The sequence below is a fragment of the Antechinus flavipes genome, chromosome 1 (genome assembly GCF_016432865.1).
Source record: "Antechinus flavipes isolate AdamAnt ecotype Samford, QLD, Australia chromosome 1, AdamAnt_v2, whole genome shotgun sequence".
NCBI classification, from domain to species: domain Eukaryota; kingdom Metazoa; phylum Chordata; class Mammalia; order Dasyuromorphia; family Dasyuridae; genus Antechinus; species Antechinus flavipes.
This window is the reverse complement of record NC_067398.1, coordinates 473,193,383-473,212,058: the sequence shown is the minus strand read 5'-3', so window position 1 is coordinate 473,212,058 and position 18,676 is coordinate 473,193,383. Positions and strand designations below refer to the sequence as shown.

The 18,676-nt window shown below is 35.8% G+C and overlaps 1 protein-coding gene and 1 long non-coding RNA gene across 2 annotated transcripts in view; one reads left to right on the top strand and one right to left on the bottom strand.

Annotated features, from left to right (window-relative positions):
• Window positions 1–18,676, bottom strand: part of PXDNL (peroxidasin like) — a 559,370-nt gene that overhangs the window by 351,857 nt on the left and 188,837 nt on the right. The window lies entirely within an intron of this gene.
• LOC127543883 (uncharacterized) lies at window positions 3,858–16,777 on the top strand. The gene is made up of 2 exons (XR_007949326.1): window positions 3,858–4,020; window positions 11,273–16,777. It is a non-coding gene; the product is annotated as an uncharacterized LOC127543883 (long non-coding RNA).

The window sequence follows — 18,676 nt, the reverse complement described above, 5'->3', positions numbered from 1 at the left end:
GTCTCCTTCCCCTCTATTGCTTAGCTTTCATTTTCTTTAAAGCTCAGTTCAAGCTTCATCTTCTATAATAAGGCTATCCTGATCTCTTCATCCACTCATGCTTTTGCCCCCTAAAATTGCTTTGTATTTATTTGCTATATATTTTGTTCATACTTATACAGTAGGGTCCAGAAGTCTTTGGGCAGCTTTATACTATTAAGGCTTACAACTGCAGAGATTTCAGGGGATTCTGAATAGGCTCAAAACTGATGAATCATATGAGGTGTTTTATTAACCTTAAAGCACCATTTAATGTTAGTTCTTTTGCTTATTATTGGTACATTGTTATTCCACTCTGCATCTCCTTCCTTAAGTTCAATTGCAAGAAAGATGCCTTGTCCCTCCATTCTTCCACCCCACAAGAATGAACTTATCACTTCTAACCTCACCATCATGCTGCTAACTAGAGCTTTGACTGACACCACCTCATTCAGTTGCTCTTCCCCCAGCTGGAGGGCTAAGGGTGTAATACAAAACTACTCCTTCTTTCATAGAGGGCAGAAACTAGATCCTCAAGGTTACTCTACTTTGCAACTGCTGCCCTAGCTAATTTCAACTCTCAGAGTCTGAGTACTGCCTGGCATCCCATTCCCACCCTACCCCAATTTCCTGCCTCCTTTTCTGTGTTGTCTCCCTCTTAAAAAAAAAAAAATGCTTGCTAATTTTAGGCACAATACTAAATCTATAATATCATCAATGTGGATACTTCCTCAAAAAAAAAAAAAAAAGATCAACTATCTCTCAATAATCAATCTCAACCTATCCATATCTTCTTACCTTGCAATTCTTGACAATGTTCCACCATACAGGATACTTCCTCTGATTCTTTTAATCAGTCAACTAACAATATAATATGTATCAAATGCTTAGTGTCTACCAGCTACAAAGAAACAGACTGAAGGTACAAAGCAAGACCAAAAGCTTGAAAGAAGGAAGGAATCTTTAATAGCAATAGGGAACAGGAGGAGGGAGTACTTAGAAGGAAAGGTGATTAGTTTCTTTTGATCTGTTAAGTTTATTATGAGACATCTGCTTCCATATATCTAAAAATCCATTGGAGATCAATAACTATAGCTCAATAGAGACTGGGGCTACATATATATATATATATATATATATATATATATATATATATATATGAAAGAGAGAGAGAGAGAGAGAGAGAGAGAACACCCTTAGAAATTGATAAAATCATCAAGATCGATGATGATGATGTTCAGTTGTATCTGACTAAACCCCATTTGGGGTTTTGGTGGCAAATATACCAGATGGGGTTTGCCATTTCCTTCTCCAATTTATTTTACAAATAAGGAAGTGAAGCAAATAAGTTTAGATGACTTGTCAAGGGGTTATATAACTATAAAGTGTCTGAAGCTATATTTGAACTCAGGAAGAGGAGTCTTCCTTACTCTAGGGCCAGCAATCCATTTATTGTGTCCACCATTTATTGTGTGGAATAAAAATCCATTTATTGGGGTTATAGCTGCTCCAATAACCAAGATAAAAAGAAAGGGGTCCCAGGACAATGCCTGGTGATACCCTGGTGAATGGATTGAGTTGGATAAAGAACCAATAAAAGAGACCAAAAAAAGGAGTAGTTGATTAATATGTCTTGTATATTAATGCAAGTTAAACTTCCTTTATCTTATCTTTGTTAGGGATAAGAGACCACCCTCTTTTTCAGGTCATCATTGGTATACTAAGAGCTCTGAGTGATGCTAATGTAAAAAAAAAGTCCAGGTCTTTCCTGATTTTGATATTTGAATATAAATATTTCAAAAAGGGAATCTGAAAGCACCCCAAGCTTAACTGTATGTAAAATTAAAAGTACATTAGAAAATCTAATTCCTAGTTACTAACTTTAGACAAGTCAATTCAACTCTGACTTCTGTTATTTTTTGCTTACTTTGTTTTTATTAATCTATAGGTAATGATAAATTCCAAGAAGATAACTCTGAGGATAAGCCAATTTCAAAGTTTTCCATTATTGTCCTTGCCCCTTCCCACCTTACTTTTGAGACTTCCTTTTACTATTCTAGCCCTACCTCCACACTCAGTGCCCATGACATGCAACCACCAATATCACAGCAGGCCTGATAATAAACTTGTGTTTATCAGGAGCTCAGGTCATTTCACATCTGTACTGTATCTTCCAAAGTGTGATTCTATTTGTTTGAAAAAGTCATCACAGTCTGTAACTGTGAAGGAGAGCTGATGGTATCTACTGCATCTGCAAAGAAAATAGTCTACTGGGACCAGTTTCTACATCTGCAGAAAACATGTGTATGATTTAGATTTATGCTTAGTCCATTAGTACCATCTGTCTCTTGTCTTTACATAAGGTTTTACCATACAGTCTCTAAAACAAACAGAATTCAGTTGATTTTCTATTATATTGTTGTTATTGTTCTTAGTCATTGTTTCTTGAACCAGACTTTGGATTTGTTAACATTATATTAATGTATAATTATAATTACATTTTATTATAATCTTTCAATTCAATTTTATTGGAGTGGCAAGGAATTCAGAACTTTGATTTTTTTATTTTGATATAGAATTCTTCTAGTATGAAAAGTCTCTATGGCAGAAAGCCAACTTTTCTATAATTGATAATCTTAAGGTTCACCTAAGGGCCTTGTGGAGTTATAATTTGTTCTTTGTAGTCACAAAAACTAGTATGTACTTGAGGATAAACTTGAACACTTTTTCTAACTCCAACACCAGCCCTTGTTGCTAGTCTGACTTAAATGAAGATGGGTTGACAACAGAAAGTATTCAGAGACTCTCCTGAACAATCTCTCATTTTGAAATGTAGAAACAGAAATTAAAGAAAGTAAAGGGACTTCTCCAAAGTCATACAGATATAAAGTAGAAACAGCAATATTTAACTTCAAGTATTCCAATACCAGAGAAAATGTCTTTTCTAATATATTGATGGTATTGGATCATCATCTTTCAGAGTTCTCCCTGCCACGTGGATTAGGCTGTGTTTTGTTGTTTTTGTTGTTGTTGTTATTGTTGTCTTTCCCTAAATGCTACAAGGCTGTCTAGAATATCATTTGGGGAGGAAGAGGCATTTGGGATTAAGTGGCTTACTAGCCAATAAGTTTTTATCTGAGACTAGATTTGAACTCTGCTTCTCCTGATTCCCATGTCAGTGCTCTGTCTACCCTACCTTATAGTTGCTCCTCTTTGGGATATCATTGACCCAAGCAGACATGGCTTAAGTCTCATATCCCATGATGCAACTTTCTGGTGACCTCCAGTCAGAATTACATGTGTTTCCTGCCATGTAATGGCGTTTAAAAAAAACACACATTGAGTCAAGTTTCTTCAAATTTGGCTAACATCTGGAGTTAGTTCAAGTCATCACACCTTGCTCTGCCAACTAGATTTGTTTCCAAAAGAAGATGTGGAGATACATCTTTTACCAAAGTGATAATGTGTATTTACTAAGTAGTCTATGTTAGGGTTAATTAAACTTTCGTTTGTTAACTGTTTTTCGAACTGTGTCATTTAACTGTTATGTAGGTTACAAACCTACCTCATTCTAAAACCAACCTAAATTGATTCTAAACCAACCTAAATTAACATAGTAAGAGCCTGAATCAGACCTTACTCTAATAACCATCCTATCCTTTTATGTACTGTATTATTCACAAAGTGCTTTCTTTCCAAAATTCCAATGAGAAGAATAGCACAATTATTAATATACTGATTATAAAAAAGAAGAAAACTTAGGCTCTAAAACTTTCTAGGCAGCTAAAAAGCACATGAATAGATCACTGGACCTAGAATTGGAAACATGTAAATTAAAATGAGATCTCAGACACTTAGCTTTATAACCCTGGAAAAATCATTTAATCCCTTTTCTCCCTCAGTTTTTCAACCGTTAAACAAGGATAATAACAGTGCCTACCTCCCATGGTTATTGTAAGAATCAAATGGATGATATTTGCAAAGCACACTGCCTGGAACACAGTAAGTACTTGATAAATGCTTACTTTCAGCTCCTCTCTCCCATCTCCCTAAGGTCACACAGCTAGTAAGTAAAGTAAGAACTTCAACTTAGATTTTCTAATTGCAAGTACAATTCTCTTTTCAATATACTGTACTGCCTCTTATCAAATAAAGTTATACTCCCACTTTCAAATGAGCAGGTAATTATTTCTACTTCTATCATTATACTGCACTTGTGTTTGAAAAATCCAATTTAATGGTTTCATTAAAATTTGAAAACTAAGGCTGAATTGTCTCAAATCTGGTTTAGATGGTGAAAATAGGTGAGAATTTCACATTAATAAGTGAGACTTCAGCTATCAGGAACAAACAAACATTCCATCCACATAGACTTTATATTCTATCCTTTTTTCCCCTTCAAAAATTAAGCCACATGAATAAAAAGCATTTAAATGCTTACTTCATGTCAGGCATTGGGCTAAATATTGAGAGATACAAAGAAAAAGAAAAGAAAAACAATCCCTGACCTCAGAGAGATCACATCCTAATGGGGGAAGCAATATGCAAACAACTATGTTTATACACACACACACACACACACACACACACACACACACAGTAGCAAGAAGGTAATATCAAAAGAGAAGGTCCTAGAAATGATTGATAGGAGGTAAAAGAAAACCAAAAATGGCCTTTGTATAAGCATTAAAGGAAGCTAGTGAAACTAGGAATAGAAAAAAATAAGCATAGCTTCAATTATAACATCATATTTAAAGAAGTTATTGCAAGGGAGATAAACAGAGAGAAGAGAAAAGAAAGGAGGAAAAGGAAATAGAGGAAGAAGAGAGGAGGGAAGGGAAGAAAAAAATATAAGATTTTTAAATCCCCACAAAAGACTTTTTAAGGGAAAAAGTCCATGGACTGGTAAGAGGAAAACTCAACTCATCTTTCTAACAAGGTAGACCAAAGAAAATGAAGCAGCAGAAGAAGCACAAGGTGCAGACCAGTACTGTCTTCAGATGGACCAGGAAAACTACCTTTAGATCTTGAAAAAAGAGATTCAACATTTAGTTCACAACACATCTGAAATCTTGCACAGAAACCCTCCCACTCAGTTCCAGTATTTCAAATGAAGTGGTAGTTCTTTAGTTCTTAACTGAGGAAATTGAGTGGATTAGGATAGAAATTCATGGTTCCTACCTTCACAGAGTTTTTTTTAAAATTTATTATATTCTGAATTAAGAAATAAAACAAGCATTCCATAACATAATAGATTAGATAGAAAAAAAGTGATTGTATATGAAAATGCAAATCTATTAGTTTACAGTCCTTCGGGGATATGATAGAGATTTATTATACATATAAGTGATGGATAATGACCAAGTATGAATCCACAAATGCCAGTTAGAAATGCTGTTGTAGACAATATAAAATACTGCTAAGACAATCCCAAATTATATGAATACAACTATAAAACACTTTTCACACAAATAAAAAAAAGATCTATACAATTGGAAAAATATTAATTGCTCAAGGATAGGCCAAGTCAATTGTTATAATAAAATGACAAATCTACCTAATTTAATCTATGTCAAATCTACCTAATTTAATGTACTTATTCAGTGCCACACCAATCAAACTGTCAAAACATTATTTGATAGAGCTAGGAAAACAAAATTGATCAGAAAGGAAAAAAAATTCAAAGATATCAAGGGAATCAATGAAAAAAAAATGTGAAAAGGGGGGCTAGCCATATCAGATCTCAAATTGTATTATAAAGTAGTAGTCATCAAAACAATCTAGTTCTGGCTAGGTAATAGAGTAATGAATTAGTGGAATAGATTAAATACAAATTGCATTATAGCAAATGATTACAGTGATCTAGTATATAAGTCTCCAAATTCAAATTTTTGGAACAAAAACTTGTTATTTGGCAAAAAATGCAGGGAAAACTGGAAAACAGCATGGTAGAAACCAGATACAGATCAATATCTCACAACATACACTAAGATAAGATGAAAATACGTACATGATTTACATATAAAGCATGATACCAAAAGCAAATTAAGACAGCATGAAATAGTTTGTCTATCAGATTTATAGATAAAGAATTTAGGACCAAAGAAGTTATTGAGAGCATTACAAAATACAAAACAGATGATTTTTATTATATCAAATTAAAAGTATTTACACATGCAAAACCAATAATACAATCAAAATTATAAGGACAGGAAAAAAGTAGAGGGGGAAATTTGCAACATATAACTCTAATAAATTCTTAATTTCTCAAATATATAGAGAACTAAGTCAACTTTATAAAAATAAAAATTGGGGGTGGAGCCAAGATGGCAGAAAGAATACAGCTTCTTTCTGATCTCCTCCCAGGACCCTCAACTAATTGCCAAATTCAGCCTCTGAATTAGTTCTAGACTGGCAGAATTCATAAATATTGGGAGTACAGCAAATTATCAGCAGAAGATAATTTTGAAGATCACCAGAAAAGGTCTGTTTCAGTTGGGCACAGAGAGCTGGCCAGGTACAGGAAAGCAGTGCATACTGTGTAGACCCAGGACGGTGCATGGGGAGGACTTTACCACAGTGTTGGCTACTCTGCCTTGGTTGCCAAAAGCACCAGTCTCATGGGATCTAGCCATACCAACCCAGTATCTAGAGTGAGTCAGCATGGACCCAAAGAAGCCATGGCTACTTTGCAGCCACTTGTAGAGGAAGCTTGGAAAACCTTCTTTGCCCTAAAAGCAGATCCCAACTTTAAAAAAAAATGAGTAAAAAGGCAAAGCAAAATCTAACTATAGATAGTTTCTATGGTGAAAGAGAAGAACAGATTTCAAACACTGAGGAGACTAAAAGCTCTCCAGAGATTTTTAGTTTTTGTCTCCAGATGAAACCCCAAAGGCTGATATAATCTGGTCCCCATCACAGAAGGCTCTCCTAGAAGAAATTAAAAAGGATCTCAAAAAAGAGCTAGAAGAAAAATGGGGAAAGGAAAGGAAAACTTTGCAAGAGGGTTTGGAAAAGGCTTATAACTCATTAAAAGATAGATTTGATAAAGTGGAAAAAGAAAACAACTCCCTGAAAAACAAAATTTGTGAAATGGAAAAGGTAAAGAACTCCCAGGAAAACAGACTTTGTGAATTAGAAAAGGTAAATAACTTCCAGGAAAACAGAATTTGTGAAATGGAAAAGGAAAACAACTCCTTAAAAAACAATTTATGAAATGAAAAAAATAAAATTCCATAGAACAAAACAACTCGTTTAAAAATTCAGTAGGACAAATATAAAAAGAAAGTAAATGAAGAAAATAATTCACTAAAATTCATAATTAAACAGATGGAAATGAATGACTCAATTAGATCAAGAATCAGTCAAGCAAAACCAAAAAGAAGAAAGAAAAAGAAAAAGAAAAAAGAAAAAGAAAAAAGAAAAGAAAAAGAAAAAAATAGAAAAAAAAAGTTTTAATACCTAATTGTGAAAATAACTGATCTGGAAAATAAATCTAGGAGAGACAATCTAAAGATTACTGGACTCCCTGAAAATCATGATAAAAAAGAGCCTAGACACTATTTTTCAGGAAATCATCAAAGAGAACTGCCCTGATGTCATAGAATCAGAAGGTAAAAGAGCCATTGAAAGAATACATCGAACACCTCCCAAAAGAGGTCCCAAAATTAAAATTCCAAAGAATATTGTGGCTAAATTTCAGAACTATCACACCAAGGAAAAAATATTACAAGCAGCCAGGAAAAAAAAAAAAAAAAAAAAAAACATTTCAAATACCGAGGCTCCACAATTAGAATTACTCAGGATACAGAGGCTTCCCCCTTAAAGAATTGAAGGGCCTGGAATCTGATATTCTGAAAAGCAAAGGAATTTGGAATGCAGCCAAGAAAAGGAGCAAATTAAAAATCCCCATTCAAATACCAAACTTGAAATTCTAAAAATAAAAGGAGATATTAATAAAATTGAAAGTAAAAAACTATTGAATTAATAAATAAAACTAAGAGTTGGTTATGTAAAAAAAAAAAAAAAAAAAAAAAAAAAAACTACAAAAGAAATAAACCTTTAGTTAATTTGATTAGAAAAAGGAAAGAGGAAAATCAAATTGTTAGTCTTAAAAATGAAAAGGGAGAACTTTCCAACAATGAAGAGGAAATTAGAGCAATAATTAGGAGTTACATTACCCAACTTTATGCCAATAAATTTGACTACCTAAGTGAAATGGAGGAATATCTACAAAAATATAGATTGCCCAGATTAACAGAAGAGGAAGTAAATTACTCAAATAGTCTCATTTTAGAAAAAGAAATAGAACAAGATATTAATCAACTCCCTAAGAAAAAATCCCCAGGACCAGATGGATTTACCTGTGAATTATACCAAACACTTAAAGAACAATTAATTCCAATAACATTTGAACTATTTGAAAAAATAGGAGATGAAGGAGTTCTACCAAATTCCTTTTATGACACAGACATGTTACTGATATCTAAACCAGGCAGGATGAAAACAGATAATGAAAATTATAGACCAATCTCATTAATGAATATTGATACAAAAATCTTAAATAAAATCTTAGCAAAGGGGTTACAGAAAATCATCCCCAGGATAATACATCATGACCAAGTAGGATTTATACCAGGAATGCAGAGCTGGTTCAATATTAGGAAAATTATTAGCATAATTGACTATATCAATAACCAAATTAACAAAAATCATGATTATCTCAATAGATGCAGAAAAAGCATTTGATAAAATCCAACACCTATTCCTATTAAAAACACTAGAGAGTATAGGAATAAATTGATTTTTCCTTAAAATAATCAGTAGCATCTATTTAAACCATCAGGAAGCATCATATATAATGGGGATAAACTGGAAGCATTCCCAGTAAAATCAGGGGTGAAACAAGGTTGCCCACTATCATCATTACTGTTCAATATTGTATTAGAAACACTAACTTTGGCAATAAGAGGTGAAAAAGAGATTAAAGGAATTATAGTAGGTAATGAGGAAACCAAATTATCACTCTTTGCAGATGATATGATGGTATACTTAGAGAATCCCAGAGAATCAACTAAAAAGCTAATAGAAATAATGCACAACTTTAGCAAAGTTGCAGGATACAAAATAAATCCACATACATCATCAGTATTTTTACACAATGCCAACAAAATCCAACAGTAAAAGATACAAAGAGAAATCCCATTTAAAATAAATTCCCAAATATTTTATATTATCAAAAGTTATCTGCCAAAGGAAAGTCAGAAACTATATAAGCAAAACTACAAAACACTTTCCACACAAAAAAGTCAAATCTAAACAATTGGGAAAATATCAAATGCTCTTGGAAAAGTCAAGCAAATATAATAAAGATGCCAATACTACCTAAACTAATCTATTTATTTAGTGCTATACCAATCAAACTCCCAAGAAACTATTTTACTGACCTAGAAAAAATAACAATAAAATTCATCTGGAAGAACAAAAGGTCAGGAATTTCAAGGGAACTAATGAAAAAAAAAAAAAAATCAAATAAAGATGGCCTAGCTGTACCTGATCTAAAACTATATTATAAAGCAGAGGTCACCAAAACCATTTGGTACTGGCTAAGAAATAGACTAGTTGATCAGTGGAATAGGTTAGCTTCACAGGACAAAATAGTCAATAACTATAGCAATCTAGTGTCTGACAAACCCAAAGGCCCCAGCTTTTGGGATAAGAATTCATTATTTGATAAAAACTGCTGGAAAAATTGGAAACTAATAAGGCAGAAACTAAGTATTGATTCACATTTACTACCATATACCAAGATAAGATCAAAATGGGTTCATAATCTAGACATAAAGAATGAGATTATAAATAAATTAGAACATAGGATAGTTTACCTCTCAGAACTGTGGAGGAGGAAGGAATTTACGACCAAAGAACTAGAGATCATTATTGATCACAAAATAGAAAATTTTGATTATATTAAGTTAATAAGGTTTTGTACAAACAAAATTAATGCAGACAAGATTAGAAGGGAAGCAATAAACTGGGAAAACATTTTTACATTCAAAGGTTCTGATAAAGGCCTCATTTCCAAAATATATAGAGAATTGACTCAAATTTATAAGAAATCAAGCCGTTCTTCAATAGATAAATGGTCAAAGAAAGTGGACAATTTTCAGATGAAGAAATTGAAACTATTTCTAGTCATATGAAAAGTTGTTCCAAATCACTATTGATCAGAGAAATGCAAATTAAGACAGTTCTGAGATACCCACTACACACTTGTCAGATTGGCTAACATGACAGGGAAAGATCATGGGCAATGTTGGAGGGGATGTGGGAAAACTGGGACACTGATACATTGTTGGTGGAACTGTAAACAGATCCAACCATTCTGGAGAGCGATTTGGAATTATGCTCAAAAAGTTATCAAACTGTGCATGCTCTTTGACCCAGCAGTGTTACTACTGGGCTTATGTCCCAGAGATCTTAAAGGAGGGAAAGGGACCAACATGTGCAAAAATGTTTGTGGCAACCCTTTTTGTAGTGGCTAGAAAGTGAAAATTGAATAGATGCCCATCAATTGGAGAATGGCTAAATGAATTATGGTATATGAATGTTATGGAATATTATTTTTCTGTATGAAATGACCAACCAGATGATTTCAGAGAGGCCTGGAGAGACTTACATGAACTGATGCTAAGTGAAATGAGCAGAACCAGGAGAACATTATATACTTCAACAATAATACTATATGAGGATCAATTCTGATGGAAATAGATTTCTTCAACAATGAGATGAACCAAACCTGTTGTAATTGTCCATTAATGAAGAGAGCCATCTACACCCAAAAGAGGACTATGGGAACTGAGTATGGAGCATAACTGCTAGAAATCATGTATAAAAGACTCTCCTATATCTTAGTGCCTACAGGCACCCCAGGAAACAAAGAAGCCAAGAAGAACATGACTACCTGTGCGTAAACTCTGATAAGGTTAGCTAAAACCTTATTGGGAACAAACATCCTAAATTCCTGAGACAAGATAATGTGTGTCCCAGGAAATTGGCCATCTCCGCCCAGGAACCAGATAACGAGTATGCCCCAGGATGTCAGCCACACCTGTGGTCTGACATTCTTCTCTTTACATTGCAACCCCCCACCCAGAAATCATATATAACTAAGACCCTTTTCGTTCAATAAATGAGAGACCTTGCTCCACCTCAAGTCGTCTCCCTCCTCATTTCTAACCCCATTCCTTTACAGGTATTAGCCTTACAGGCATTGTCCACCTCGAGACCCACATGTAAGTGACCTGCTGGATGGGTCATCTGGCGCCCAACGTGGGGGCCCCGAGGCTGGACACCTGCCCGGCAGATTAGGAAGAAGCCCATTCGTCCGGACCTGCTACGAGACCGCTCCACAGAGAGCCCGCAACTGAAAAGTGAGTAATCATCTGCTGCACTCATGGGGACTAACTTATCTAAAGAACAGGCCTTTATTAAGGACCTTAAGAGTAGCCTTAGAGAAAGAGGAGTAAAAATTAAGAAAAAGGATCTTGTTCGGTTTTTCCTTTTCATTGATGATGTCTGTCCCTGGTTCATTGTCAACGGCCCTGAAATCCACCCTGCTAAGTGGCAAAAGGTGGGACGGGATCTTAGTAACAAGTTGAAAACCGAAGGGCCCAAACCCATTCATGTTCTTTCCTATTGGAATCTGATCAATGACATTGTAGAATGTGCCTCCCTTGACGGGGGTACATGACAGTTACTCATTTCTGCAGAGTCCTTTGTCCCGTGCGGCATCCACCCAGTCTCTCCAAAAAACAGGGAAGCCGTCTTCACGACCTCCGTCAGGGATCATTGAGATCCCTTCCGTCACGCCCAAGTCTATCTACCCCCCACTTCCCAAAGAAGGGACTCCCCCCATAGAAAGCAATTTCACATACCCCGTCTTCCCCGCCGCCGAACCTAAACTCCCTGTGAAAAATGAAAGTGAAACTCAGGATGCCCTTAGCGCCTCAGACGTTGCTGAATTAGAAAGCAAGGCACAGGGTATATTCCACCTCCCTACAGCTTGCCCCTTCTTACCGCCCCGATACTTAACCCCCCTGTCGCCCCGGTCATTGACCTCACCACAGCTAAGCAAGACTTAACTGAAAAAGTAAAAAACCTTCGAGAAGTTCTAGACTTACAAATTCAATATCTACAAATGACGAACGAACTCTCGGCATTACAACAATCTTTACAAAGAACTCTCTCCCTCCCTGTGTCAGGGTATCAGAGACAATTACCCAAAGCAGTGAGACCCTTGAAGAATAAGAGAAACCCCCCCTCACTCACAAAAATTAAAAACCCCGCTCCTGCACAGCTTGCCTTCCCTGTGTTAAAAAGCCAGAAAACTTTAGTGGCACCAAAGGAGACAGAGGAGGAAGGTGGGGATGAAGGGGAGGCGGAAGCTTCAGGGGAAGAAGAAGGAGTAGCAGAAGGCCAAGGAAATCGATTCGGCATGATTCAGCATTCGGGAGAGTAAGTCTGTCTGGGTACCTTTTGGGGTACCATCTGGTTATGGTTCTGGTTATTCTGGTTCTGGTCTGTTCTGTTGCTAGTAACCTGTGGTCTCAGAATAAATACCGACGGGTTTAAAAATTCTGAGACGGGTATTTTCTGGGACGCTGGAAAATATCCTCTGGGTATATGTTATGTGTTATATGTTTGTTTAGTGTTATAACTGTGTAGTCTGTGTGATGTGTGTTCTATGTTCTGTGTGATTTGTCTGTTTTATTGGTTGGAAAAATTTTTTAAATGGAGCTCCATGTTTGTCTGTGTGTGTCTGTGTTAAAAGGTAGCAAGCTTGTAAGAAATAAGGATTCAGCCTCTGTGTTGCAGGCTTAGAAAATATCAAGAAGTTTGAAAAATCTTTCTCTGTCTCTGGCTGACTGCAGCAGCCTGTGAGAAGAAGGGAGAAAAGGGAGAGAAAGGAAGAAATTAAAAAAAAAAAAAAAAAAAAAGGAAATGAAAAAATAGATTGAAAGGGATTTGAAAGTTTGGAAAGTTAATATACAGCAGTATGCTAACATTTAAAGGAAAGAAGTTTGAATAGAATATCTAGGCATTCTCTGTGAAGGCAGAGAAAAGCACTAAATGGGCTTGGAAGTTCACAGAAGCCCCTTTGGATTCTGGAAGGGAAAAAGGAAACAAACTTCTCTCTGAGGGTGGGGAATCCTAGAAAAAGCCCCTAGTCTGTTTTTGCTGATTTAAAAGCTTTGTTAAGTTTTAAGAACAATGATTAAGAAATTTGGAAATTGGGTGTTTGAAAATTTGCTTGTGATTTTAAAACTTTTAACCTGTTGTACTAATTTTGTAAGTACATGGAATTTAGCTATTTTAAACGGACAGAAAAGGTTTTTTTTCCCCCCTTGAAACAAAGCTTACTAGAGTAAAGAGCAATAAAATTCAAGGTTAGCCTGGCCTGGGCAATAAAAAGCTCTGGAGATAAGATGCTAATAGCTGTTAGAAGAAATGTGGTAGGAAAAAAAAAAAGAAAAAAACTTTTAAAAACAGCTGTATTAGTTTGATTCAGTTTGTTACCTTCTGAAATATATTGAGTTATTTATTAACATACTTTAAAACCAGCTCTGCTGGACATGTGTGGGTTTTTGGAGGTTTGGGCTATTCACTATAGTATGAATCTTACAGGTTTTTGAAGGGAAAAGGAAAGAGGAATACAGGTGATTTAGGAAGGACTGATTTGTAGGGAAATTAGAGGTTTGCATGGTTTTAGGAAGGTGAAAGAAAGACTTTTGGGAGTAGGTGAAGAGGTGGGGAGGAAGCCATCCACCTCCACTGTCTTCTGCTACTTTACAGTAGCATCAGGAGTATCTGATAGGAAAGTTCTTTAAGGAGATTGTTCAAATATGTAGCCAGGAAGAAAGAGAAAGTTGGAAATGGATAAATTTGGGAAGAAACCTCATGTTGGGAAACTGATGGGCTAAATCTTGAAAAGGATCCCCATGTAGAAAATAGAGTGGGGAACCTGAGGGAAGTTTTTTCTAGGGGGCAGGAGTGGGGGAAGGGTGGCCATGTGGAATCCTCTCCTCCCCTCACCCCTCTAGAGTGTGTTACTGATGTTTTTTTTTTCTTATCTGATTACGGCCAGTGCAGCAAACTTTGATTTTTTTAAGGGCATGCTTACTTTTAGGTTAATTGATTGAATATTTGGGTTTTTTTTTTAATACATAAAGGTTTTCTTGGTTAAGAGATATGGTCATAAATGTGATCCATACGTTGGTACGAATATTTCTAAGAGTTTAATTGCTATGTTATTAAAAAAAAAAAAAAAAACCTTTTTGAATTCTTTTATGTGGAATTGGGTCTTTTGTATAAGTTTAAATTGATTATATTGGGTCATCCTGAGGTTATTTAAAGGGCCTCTGAACATAATAGTTTTTTCTTTGTCCTTTTGAAGATGTTTCTGTTATGGACACTATGCAGTTTGGGATGGTTTTCTATGTATTGGGTATTTTAAAAGCAAAATGATTTGTATGTATAATGTTCACTTATGTGACATCTACCCAGATATGATAATTGTTCTAAGTTGTGAACTTATTGAGACGAAATTTCTTTCTGTTATTACTACAAGATTAGGGTAAATCTTTGTTTAAGAGTTATCAGAAATTTGATTAATGACATCTGTTATTGGAGGTAAAAATTCTTGGACTTAAGAGTTAATTAGTTAATGCTATTGGGAGTTTTAAGGCTCCACCCTCTGACAGTTACTGGGAAAATTGATTGATAAGCTGTTAAAACTCAACTGCTTATGTTATGTTATAGTTATGTTCTTGCATTTTTCCTTCTGTAACTGATCTCTCTGATCAGAGCAATGGTCAGTAGAATTGTTAATGCAATTCAATTATGTCGTGCCTTGCTATTTTCAGTCTGGTTATATGTAATCATTGTATCCTAAATGCTTGGGCAACTGAGTATTTCGTCTGGTAATCTGTCTGTTACTGGATATTTGTGTTTTGTTCCTTTAAGGTTTCTACATGATAAGTGGACAATTAACAGAGGTCTGTAAGACTGCAGCCATTTGCTTGGCCTGTAAAGCAAACTCATCTCTTCACATAGGAAACTGCTGGCCAATTTATTTTGGCCTCCTCATGTTTTGCAGCAACCTGATGAACTGAGTCTATCTGAGACTGATCTAATCTTTATTTGCTAGATTTGTGTTTTTGCTCTAGATTTTGGTCAAATTACAGATATTGGTTTGCTTCTGGAACCTGGATCAGCTTTGATCAGCTTTGATTGTCACCACGGCACACACCCACTCTGCATGGAATGAGAGCCTCCTATCACTTCACAGCCTGAAGCAGCAGTTTGTACATGAGACCATGGACTGGACCCTGCATCGAGTGTACTTTGGACTGATATAAGGGACTTTGGGAATGGTTGATGACTGACTGTTAAACCTTGCCTGGATCATCTATTACTGTGTGTTTAAGACTTGGGATGGGATTTGTTAAAATTGTGTAATTATTACTGTTATGTTTGAGGGCTTTTTAGGAAATGCTACTGTATTAATCTGTTATGTATAGGGATTTTGATTCACTCTCAGAATTTATATGGGGAATGGCCATTTGATAATTCCTTTCCGTGAGAAAAAAAAAAGGGGGGGGGGGGGAGATAGAGATAGAACATTGGGAAACTGGTATATATTTTTTTCAAAATACCTGAAAGAATGGGAACGCCTAGCTCCTATTCACTTTGCCTTAAGCACTTTTGCCCCACCCCCTATCTCACTAGTTCAGATTGAATTTGGATGCTTTAGTTTTAGAATCCCTTATTTTGTTAAAAATCCCCCTGGCTGACAACCCTTCTTCCTACTCTTCCGGGACCGTTCGTGGCTATTCTTCTTATTTCTTTCGGACCTTGGCTGTTTGCTAAGTTAACTGGTTTTGTTAAGTCTCAGGTTGATGCAGCTGTTCAGAAGAAAGTTCAAATCTACTATCAACGCCTTCCTAAGGCAGATTCTTATGAAAACCTCAACATCAACGAGCCTGGTGCAGCTTTACAATTTTCTACCATGGTTATGCATGACCCCTGGTATCGCAGATGGTGGACTCGGTCGAAGTCCCCCTGTGCCGGCTGTGGGTGAGCCAATGACGGGATTATTATGGCCCCATATTTCAGGAACATCATACCCTCTGGCTGCAGGAACACCCAATGACGGGATTATTGTGGGCCCGTTCTCCAGAAGCACACCCCGGAAGTTTGATGCTGGGGTGCTGGGACGGATGCCGCTCACATAGCCTAAGACAGGGGTCCTGCCTTTTTCCTGGCCTTTAAGGTCGGATTATTTGGGTACTGAATATGGACACCGGCCACATAGCCTAAGACAGGCCTCTCACCCATATATAAATAAAAAGGGGGACATGCTAGAAACCATGTATAAAAGACTCTCCTATACCTTAGTGCCTCGGGCACCCCAGGAAACAAAGAAGCCAAGAAGAACGTGACTACCTGTGCATAAACTCTGATAAGGTTAGCTAAAACCTTATTGGGAACAAACATCCTAAATTCCTGAGACAAGATAATGTGTGTCCCAGGAAATTGGCCATCTCCGCCCAGGAACCAGATAACGAGTATGCCCCAGGATGTCAGCCACACCTGTGGTCTGACATTCTTCTCTTTTACATTGCAACCCCCCACCCAGAAATCATATATAACTAAGACCCTTTTCATTCAATAAATGAGAGACCTTGCTCCACCTCAACTCGTCTCCCTCCTCATTTCTAACCCCATTCCTTTATAGGCATTAGCCTTACAGGCATTGTCCACCTCAAGACCCACATGTAAGTGACCTGCTGGATGGGTCACATAACATAGCATTTCTACTCTTTCTGCTATTGATTGCTTACATTTTTGGTTTTTCCCCCCCTTAGTTTTTTTCTTTCTAAATCCGATTTTTCTTGTGCAGCAAGATAACTGTATAACTGTATACCTATATTGGATTTAACATATAATTTAACATATTTAACATGTGTTGGACTACCTGCCATCTGGGGAGGGGGGAAGGGGAGAGAGGGGAAAATTTGGAACAGAGGATCTTGCAAGGGTCAATGTTGAAAAAAATTACCCATGCATATATTTTGTAAGTAATGATATAATAATAAAATTTCTTTAAAAATACAAATACAAATCACACCCCAATGGGTCAAAGGATATGAACAGTAAGTTTGCAAAGAAATCAAAGCTACCTATAGTCATTTGGGAAAATGTTTTAAATCACTATTGAGCAAAGAAATGAAAATTAAACAACTCTGAGGTACTGCCTCACTCTCTTCAGATTGGCTAATATGACAAAAAAAAAGAAAATAATGGAATTTGAGGGGATGTGGGAGTATTGGTATTCTAATGTACTGTTAGTGAATTTATGACAGTTGTAGAGAGCAATTTGAAACTATGGCCAAATAAAACTGTGCATAACCTTTTATCTAGCAGTGTGACTACTGGATCTGTATCCCAAAGACATGATAAAAGACAGAAAAGGACTCACATGTTCAAAAATGTTTGTAGCATTCTTTTTGTGGTGGCAAGGAATTGGAAATTGAATGGATGCCCATCAATTGGGGAATGACTCAATAACTTATGGTATATGAATGTAACAGAATATTATCATTCTAAAAGAAATGATGAGCAGAATTTAGTCCTTTGGTATTGTCTTGGATCATTGCATTGTTGAGAACTGCTAAGTCATTCACAATTCTTCATCAAACAATATTGCTGTTATTGTATACAATTTTCCCTTGATTCTGTTCACTTCACTATCATCAATTCATTTAAGTCCAGGTTTTACTGAAATGATCTGGCTTACCATTTGTTATAGCACAACAATATTCCATTACAATTATACCCCAGCTTATTTAACCATTCCATTTTGATTTCCAACTCTTAGTCACCACAAAAATAGATGCTATAAATATTTTTGTATTAATAAGTCCTTTCTCCTTTTTTGGATGTCTTTGAGATATAAACTTATCAGTTGCCTAGCTGGACAAAAGTGTATGCATATTTTTATAGCCGTTTGGACATAATTTCAAAATGTTCCCCATAATTCTTATAACTCTACTAACAATGTGTTAATGTCCCATTTTTACCATATCCCCTCCAACATTTATCATTATCTTTTCCTGCCATTTTAGCCAATCTGAGAGGTATGTAGTGGTACTTCAGAGTTGTTTTAATTTGCATATTTCTCATCCATAACAATTTAAAGTATTTTTTCATGACTTTAGATGAAAAAAATCATGATCTTTTTCAGCAATAAATATTGTTTTTATTTTCCTCAACAGAGATTTCCCTTCTCACTGTGCCCTGGAAATCTTTTGATATCATTCATTCTATAAAAAGGAGCCTTTTGAGCTTAAGAAAAAGAGAAGAGTTTCTATTGCTGATCTACTTAAGCCAAAATATGAGAAATTCTTATCATTTGTTTTTCAGTTCAAAAATTCCTATGACTATTCCAAAGATAAAATAATTTTTATTTCCCCTAAAACTACTTCTCATACCTCTATGGCATGGAGGTAAACCATTGGCTGCTAAAGTTTGTTCTTGGGAGACATAAATTCTGGAAGTGTTTATCAAATTGAAAAGATTTTAAGTAGAGGACAGG